Consider the following 7,033-nt stretch of genomic DNA (forward strand, 5'->3'; position numbering starts at 1 on the left):
GAGAGAACAAAAAAATATTTATATTTGATTTTCATTTTTGAATATTGGTAATATACAGCATATAAATATTTAGAAATGATGGACAAAATATGTTTGTTGAATTTTGGTCAACTTTATTTTACTGAAATTATTTAAATTAAATTTATTGTTTTATAGTGTTAATTGGTATGAAATTAAAGTAATTCATTTGCAATTATTTATATTTAATATATATTTATAATTGTTTGAGGATTAATATTTTGTAATTGTTATAAATTTTGGATTTCGATTTTGAAACCAAAATGTTAATCATTATGATTACTCTATTAATGTTAATAACAATTTGAATGTTTGTAAATTAAAATTCTAATATATCCAATTTAAAATAAAAAAATTCACAATTACCATAAAGTAAAATACAAGATGAATGTATTTCCAAGTATTTTACTTTAATCATTTTTATTTTTAGTTTCAACAATAAAGTAACATATTTTGTAACTCAATTGTATATCTTAATTTCAATTATCAAATATATTACTTCAATATTTAACATATCCAACGATCTCAATATTAATACGGTACTTTATTTATTCAAGCCATTCGTCTAAATTGATACTTCTCTTCTATTAATTATATTAGTAAAATTGTATATATATTATTGATATAAATACTTAATTAGGACATAAAACTTCATATATTTTTTTCTTCTAAATCCACTTAAATTTAATAAATAAAAATATACCCGCGCAATACGCGGGTTAGCATCTATCTAGTTACATCTAAATTGTAAAGAAAAAATTATCTTCAAGTTAAATGAAATTTTTTAAAGAGAGGTATTAATTATTTAATAAAGGAAATTAAGTCCACTTAAATTTAATAAATAAAAATATACCCGCGCAATACGCGGGTTAGCATCTATCTAGTTACATCTAAATTGTAAAGAAAAAATTATCTTCAAGTTAAATGAAATTTTTTAAAGAGAGGTATTAATTATTTAATAAAGGAAATTAAGAGGTCAACGCAAACAAAATATTCCATATAGATTATGAACTTTTCAACCGACTTGACATTAACCACTTACAATGGGATATGTCGATTACCAACAACACCTTTATCGATGAAGTGCAAATAAAAAATTGTAAGAGTAAAGAAAATGAAAAATCAACAATTTTTTTTGTATTATTCATAATTTTTTTAATGCTTTTTTGTTGTTGTTGTTGTTGTAAATATACACATCACAATCTATGGGTGGTCAACAAATATTGTTGAGGACGAATTGTTCAAGATAACTCAAGTTTTAATCCTAACTAGTAAAATCATTGGCCAGACATTATATACTTTATGGTCGAACTATGATATATCATGGTTCGTGTCCCTCGTGCATCAAAGAGTTTAAAAAAAAGTTACTTTATCTAAATTTCTTCTTTTAATTCTCATGATAACATTTTCCACTTATGTGTCGTCAAAAATGTGTTTTTTGAAATAATCAAATAATAAGTTTAAGACAAAATTCTTTCTTAAAGTAGAATTCTTGTGAACTAGTTGCGACAAATATAGTTCAAGGCGATATTAAGTAAATTAAAAAAGTATTACACTTATTCACACAAATTCCCGAGACACCATATACATTGTATACACATTATGTATTTTTAATTAATTCAATGTAAGTCGTAAACATAATTTCCAAAAAAAGTAAAAATTTATAGAGATACTTGCAGGAAACAAATGATGCAAAACACCAAAATATCAATAAACGTAATCGTTCAATATTCATTGGCGTTATAAATAAATAAAACTAGAGAAATCAAATAAAACAAACACTAGTGGTCTAGTGATACATAACTGCATATTAATGTAGAGACTCGAGTTCGATTCTTAACTAGTGTACAATTACAAAGCAATGATGAATTCTCTTGTGGTGGTAGGTCCATCACTACCCTAACTATGGAATGTAAATAAGCGTATTTGAGCTCCTTTTAGATTATTTAATAAAGGAAATTAAGAGACCAACTCAAACAAGAAGTTCAATATAGATTATGAACTTTTCTATCGACTACACATTAACTACTTACAATGCAAAATGACTATTACTGACCACACCCTTTTTGATGAAAAGCAAACGAAAAATCATAGGAGTAAAGAAAAGGAAAATCAACGTTTTTTCGGTACTATTCGTCATTTTTTTAATGTTTTTTAAGTTGTTTTAAATATACACGTCACAATCCATGAGTGGCTTGTCAAATATTGTTGAGGACAAATTGTTAAAGATAAACCTAAGTTTTAATCCAAACTAGAAAAACCATTGGCCAGACGTTACATATTCTATGGTCCAACTCCGATATATAAAGGTTCATTTCTGTCGTGCATCAAAGAGTTTAAAAAAAAAGATACATTATGTTGATTTCTTCTATTAAATTCTCGTGACAACATCTTCCACTTGTGTGTTGTCAAAAATCAGTTTTTTGAAATATTCTAATAGTAAGTTTAAGACAAAATTTATCCTTAAAGTAGAATTCTTTTAAACCAGTTGCAACAAAAATAGTTCAAGGGGATAGTAAATATGTTCAAAAACTATCAAACATATTCACACACATCCTCCGAGACACCTTATAGAATGTATACACATTAGGTATATTAATTAATTCAATTTAGGTCATAAACATCATATCCTTAAAAAGTAAATATTTATAGAGATACTTGCAAGCAACAAATGTTGCAAAATATCAACAAACGTAATTGTTCAATATTCGTTGGTATTTTAAATAAATTAAACTATACAAATTTAATAAAACATATACTAGTGGTCTAGTGGTTGATAATTGGATAATAATATAGAGACACATGTTCAATTCCTAACTAGTGTAAAATTATAAAGCAATGATGAATTCGTTTGTGATGGTGAGTCCATCACTACTCGAAATATGGGATGAAAATAAGCGTATTTGAGCTTCTTTTATGGTTGAACTACGATATATCAAGGTTCGTTTCCCTCGTGCATCAAAGAGTTTAAAAAAAAGACACTTTATCTTAATTTCTTCTTTTAATTATCGGGATAACATTTTCCACTTATGTGTCATCCAAAATGTGTTTTTTGAAATAATCAAATAATAAGTTTAAGACAAAATTCTTTCTAAAAGTAAAATTCTTGTGAACTAGTTGCGACAAATATAGTTCAAGGCGATATCAAATAAGTTAAAAAAGTATCACACTTATTCACACAAATTTCCGAGACACCATATACATTGTATACACATTATGTATTTTAATTAATTCAATGTGTCGTAAACATCATTTCCTAAAAAAGTAAAAATTTATAGAGATACTTGCAGGAAACAAATGATGCAAAACACCAAAATATCAATAAACGTAATCGTTCAATATTCATTGAAATTATAAATAAATAAAACTAGAGAAATCAAATAAAACAAACACTAGTGGCCTAGTGGTACATAACTGCATATTAATGTAGAGACCCGAGTTTGATTCCTATCTAGTGTACTATTATAAAGCAATGATGAATTCGCTTGTGATGGTGGGTCCATCACTACTCGAACTATGGGATGTAAATAAGTGTATTTGAGCTCCTTTTAGATTATTTAATAAAGAAAATTAAGAGGCCAACACAAATAGGAAATTTAACATAGATTATGAACTATTTTATCGACTAGACATTAACCACTTACAATGCGATATGTTTTTGAACTATTCGTAATTTGTTTTTTCTTTTTAAGTGTTTTTAAATATACACATCACAATCTATGGTCTGCCCGTCAAATATTGTTGAGGATGAACTGTTCAAGATAACTCAAGTTGTAATCCTAACAAGAAAAACCATTGGCTAGACATTACATACTTTATGATCGAACTCGGATATATCAAGGTTCGTTTCCTTCGTGCATCTAAGAGTTTAAGAAAAGAAACTTTATGTTATTTTCTTCTCTTAAATTCTAGTGAGAACATCTTCCACTTGTGTGTTTCCAAAAATGAGTTTTCTAAAATAATCAAATAGTAAGTTTATGAGAAAATTCCTCCTTAAAGTAGAATTCTTGTAAAATGGTTGCGACAAAAATAATTCAGAGCGATAGTAAATTTGTTAAAGAAGTATCACACTTATTCAAACAAATCCTCCGATACACCATATAGATTGTATACACATTATGCATTTTAATAAATTCAATGTAGGCCGTAAACATCATTTCCTTAAAAAGTAAAATTTTATAGAGATACTTGCAAGAAACAAATGTTGCAAAATACCAAAATATCAACAAACGTAATATGTAAGTATTCGTTGGCATTTTAAATAAATAAAACTAGAGAAATCAAATAAAACAAACACTAGTGGTATAGTGTTAGATAACTATGGGAATTCACTTGTGATGGTGGGTCAATCGCTACCCGAACTATGGAATGTAAACAAGCGTATTTGAGCTTCTTTTAGATTTTCAATTTTATGAACCACTTAAAAAATTAATATTAGTTAAATATATAAAATTGGAAGAAGAATGTTGCGTATTTTGGGGAAATAACACCCACAATAGGAATACAACTAGACACCAATCTAGATTGATTTATTCAATTTTTAAAGTAAATCTTTACTTAAAATAGAACAAGTAAGAATTGCATCCAAATTGTGAAGAAAAATTTATCTTCAAGTTAAATGAAAATTTTTAAAGAGTGGTGTGAATTTATTTCGTAAAGAAAATTAAGAGGTCAACGCAAACAGAAATTTCAATATAGATTATGAACTTTTCTATCGACTAGACATTAACCACTTACAATGGGATAAGTCTATTACCAACAACACTTTTATCGATGAACAACAAATAAAAAATTGTAAAAGTAAAGAAAATGAAAAATCAACAATTTTTTTGTACTCTTCATAAATTTTTTTAATGCTTTTTTGTTGTAGATGTAAATATACACGTCACAATCTATGGGTGGTCAACAAATATTGTTGAGGACAAATTTTTCAAGATAACTCAAGTTTTAATCCTAGCCAGTAAAGTCATTGGCCAGACATTATATACTTTATCGTGGAACGACGATATATCAAGGTTTGTTTCCCTCGTGCATCAAAGAGGTTAAAGAAAAGATACTTTATCTTAATTTCTTCTTTTTAATTCTAGTGATAATATTTTCCACTTATGTGTCGTCAAAAATGTGTTTTTTGAAATAATCAAATAATAAGTTTTAGACAAAATTCTTTCTTAAATTAGAATTCTTGTGAACTAGTTGCGACAAAAATAGTTCAAGGCGATATTAAATAAGTTCAAAAAGTATCACACTTATTCACACAAATTCCCGAGACACCATATAGATTGTATACACATTATGTATTTTAATTAATTCAATGTAGATCGTAAACATCATTTCTTAAAAAACTAAAAATTTAAAGAGATACTTGCAGGAAAAAAATGATGCAAGACACCAAAATATCAATAAATGTAATCGTTCAATATTCATTGGCATTTTAAATAAATAAAACTAGAGAAATCAAATAAAAAGACACTAGCGGTCTAGTGATACATAACTTCATATTAATGTAGAGATCCGAGTTCGATTCCTAACTAGTGTACAATTACAAAGAAATGATGAATTCTCTTGTGATAGTGGGTCCATCATTACCCTAACTATGGGATGTAAATAAGCGTATTTGAGCTCCTTTTAGATTATTTAATAAAGGAAATTAAAATGCCAACTCAAACAAGAAATTTAATGTAGATTATGAACTTTTTTATCGACTAGACATTAACAGCTTACAATGTGATATAACTATTACCGACAACACTATTTTCGATGAAAAGCAAATGAAAAATCATAGGAGTAAAGAAAAGGAAAATCAACGTTTTTTTGTACTATTCGTCGTTTTTTTAATGCTTTTTAAGTTGGTTTAAATAACACATCACAATCTATGGGTGGCAAGTCAAATATTGTTGAGGATGAATTGTTCAAGATAATTCAAGTTGTAATCATAACTAAAAAAACCATTGGCCAGACATTACATACTTTATAGTCGAACTCCGTTTTATAAAGGTTCGTTTCACTCGTGCAACAAAGAGTTTAAAAAAAAGATACATTATGTTAATTTCTTCTCTAAGATTTCCGTGACAATATCTTCCACTTACGTGTTGTCAAAAATGAGTTTTCTAAATAATCAAATAGTAAGGTTATGACAAAATTCATCTCTAAAGTAGAATTCTTTTAAACTAGTTGCAACAAATATAGTTCAAAGGGATAGTAAATATGTTAAAAAAGTATCACACATAGTCACACACATCCTCCGACACTTTATAGAATGTATACACATTAGGTATATTAATTAATTTAATGTAGGTCGTAAATATCATATCCTTAAAAAGTAAAAAATTATAGAGATACTTGCAGGAAACAAATGTTGCAAAATATCAAAATATCAACAAATGTAATTGTTCAATATTCGTTGGCATTATAAATAACTAAAACTAGAGAAATCTAATAAAATATATACTAGTGATCTAGTGGTAGATAACTGCATATTAATGTAGAGACACAGGTTTGATTCCTAACTAGTGTAAAATTACAAAGCAATGATGAATTCGCTTGTGATGGTGGGTCCATCACTACCCGAACTATGGGATGAAAATAAGTGTATTTGAGCTCCATTTAGATTTTCAATTTTACAAACCACCTAAAAAATTAATGTTAGTTAAATATATAAAATTGGAGGAAGAATGTTGCATATTTTGAGGAAATAACACCAACAATAGGAATACAACTAGACACCAATCTAAATTGATTTATTCTATTTTTAAATTAAATCTTTATTTAAAATAGAACAAGTAAGAATTACATCCAAATTGTGAAGAAGAAATTATCTTCAAGTTAAATGAAATTTTTTAAACAATGGTATTAATTATTTAATAAAGAAAATTAAGAGGTCAACGCAAACAGAAAATTCAATATAGGTTATGAACTTTTCTATCGACTAGACATTAACCACTTACAATGGGATATGTCTATTACCAACAACACCTTTATTGATGAAAAGAAAATAAAAAATCATAAGAGGAAATAA

The 7,033-nt window shown here is 27.0% G+C and overlaps 3 pseudogenes; all 3 read left to right on the plus strand.

Moving 5' to 3' along the window:
* The first annotated feature begins 2,851 nt into the window (after positions 1-2,851).
* LOC113784789 (small nucleolar RNA snoR114) lies at positions 2,852-2,929 on the plus strand (annotated as a pseudogene).
* Positions 2,930-3,485: 556 nt separating this feature from the next.
* Positions 3,486-3,563, plus strand: LOC113784790 (small nucleolar RNA snoR114; annotated as a pseudogene).
* A 2,977-nt stretch (positions 3,564-6,540) lies between these two features.
* Positions 6,541-6,618, plus strand: LOC113784788 (small nucleolar RNA snoR114; annotated as a pseudogene).
* The last annotated feature ends 415 nt before the right edge of the window (positions 6,619-7,033 follow it).

The sequence above is a fragment of the Cicer arietinum genome, chromosome 3 (genome assembly GCF_000331145.2).
Source record: "Cicer arietinum cultivar CDC Frontier isolate Library 1 chromosome 3, Cicar.CDCFrontier_v2.0, whole genome shotgun sequence".
NCBI classification, from domain to species: Eukaryota; Viridiplantae; Streptophyta; class Magnoliopsida; order Fabales; family Fabaceae; genus Cicer; species Cicer arietinum.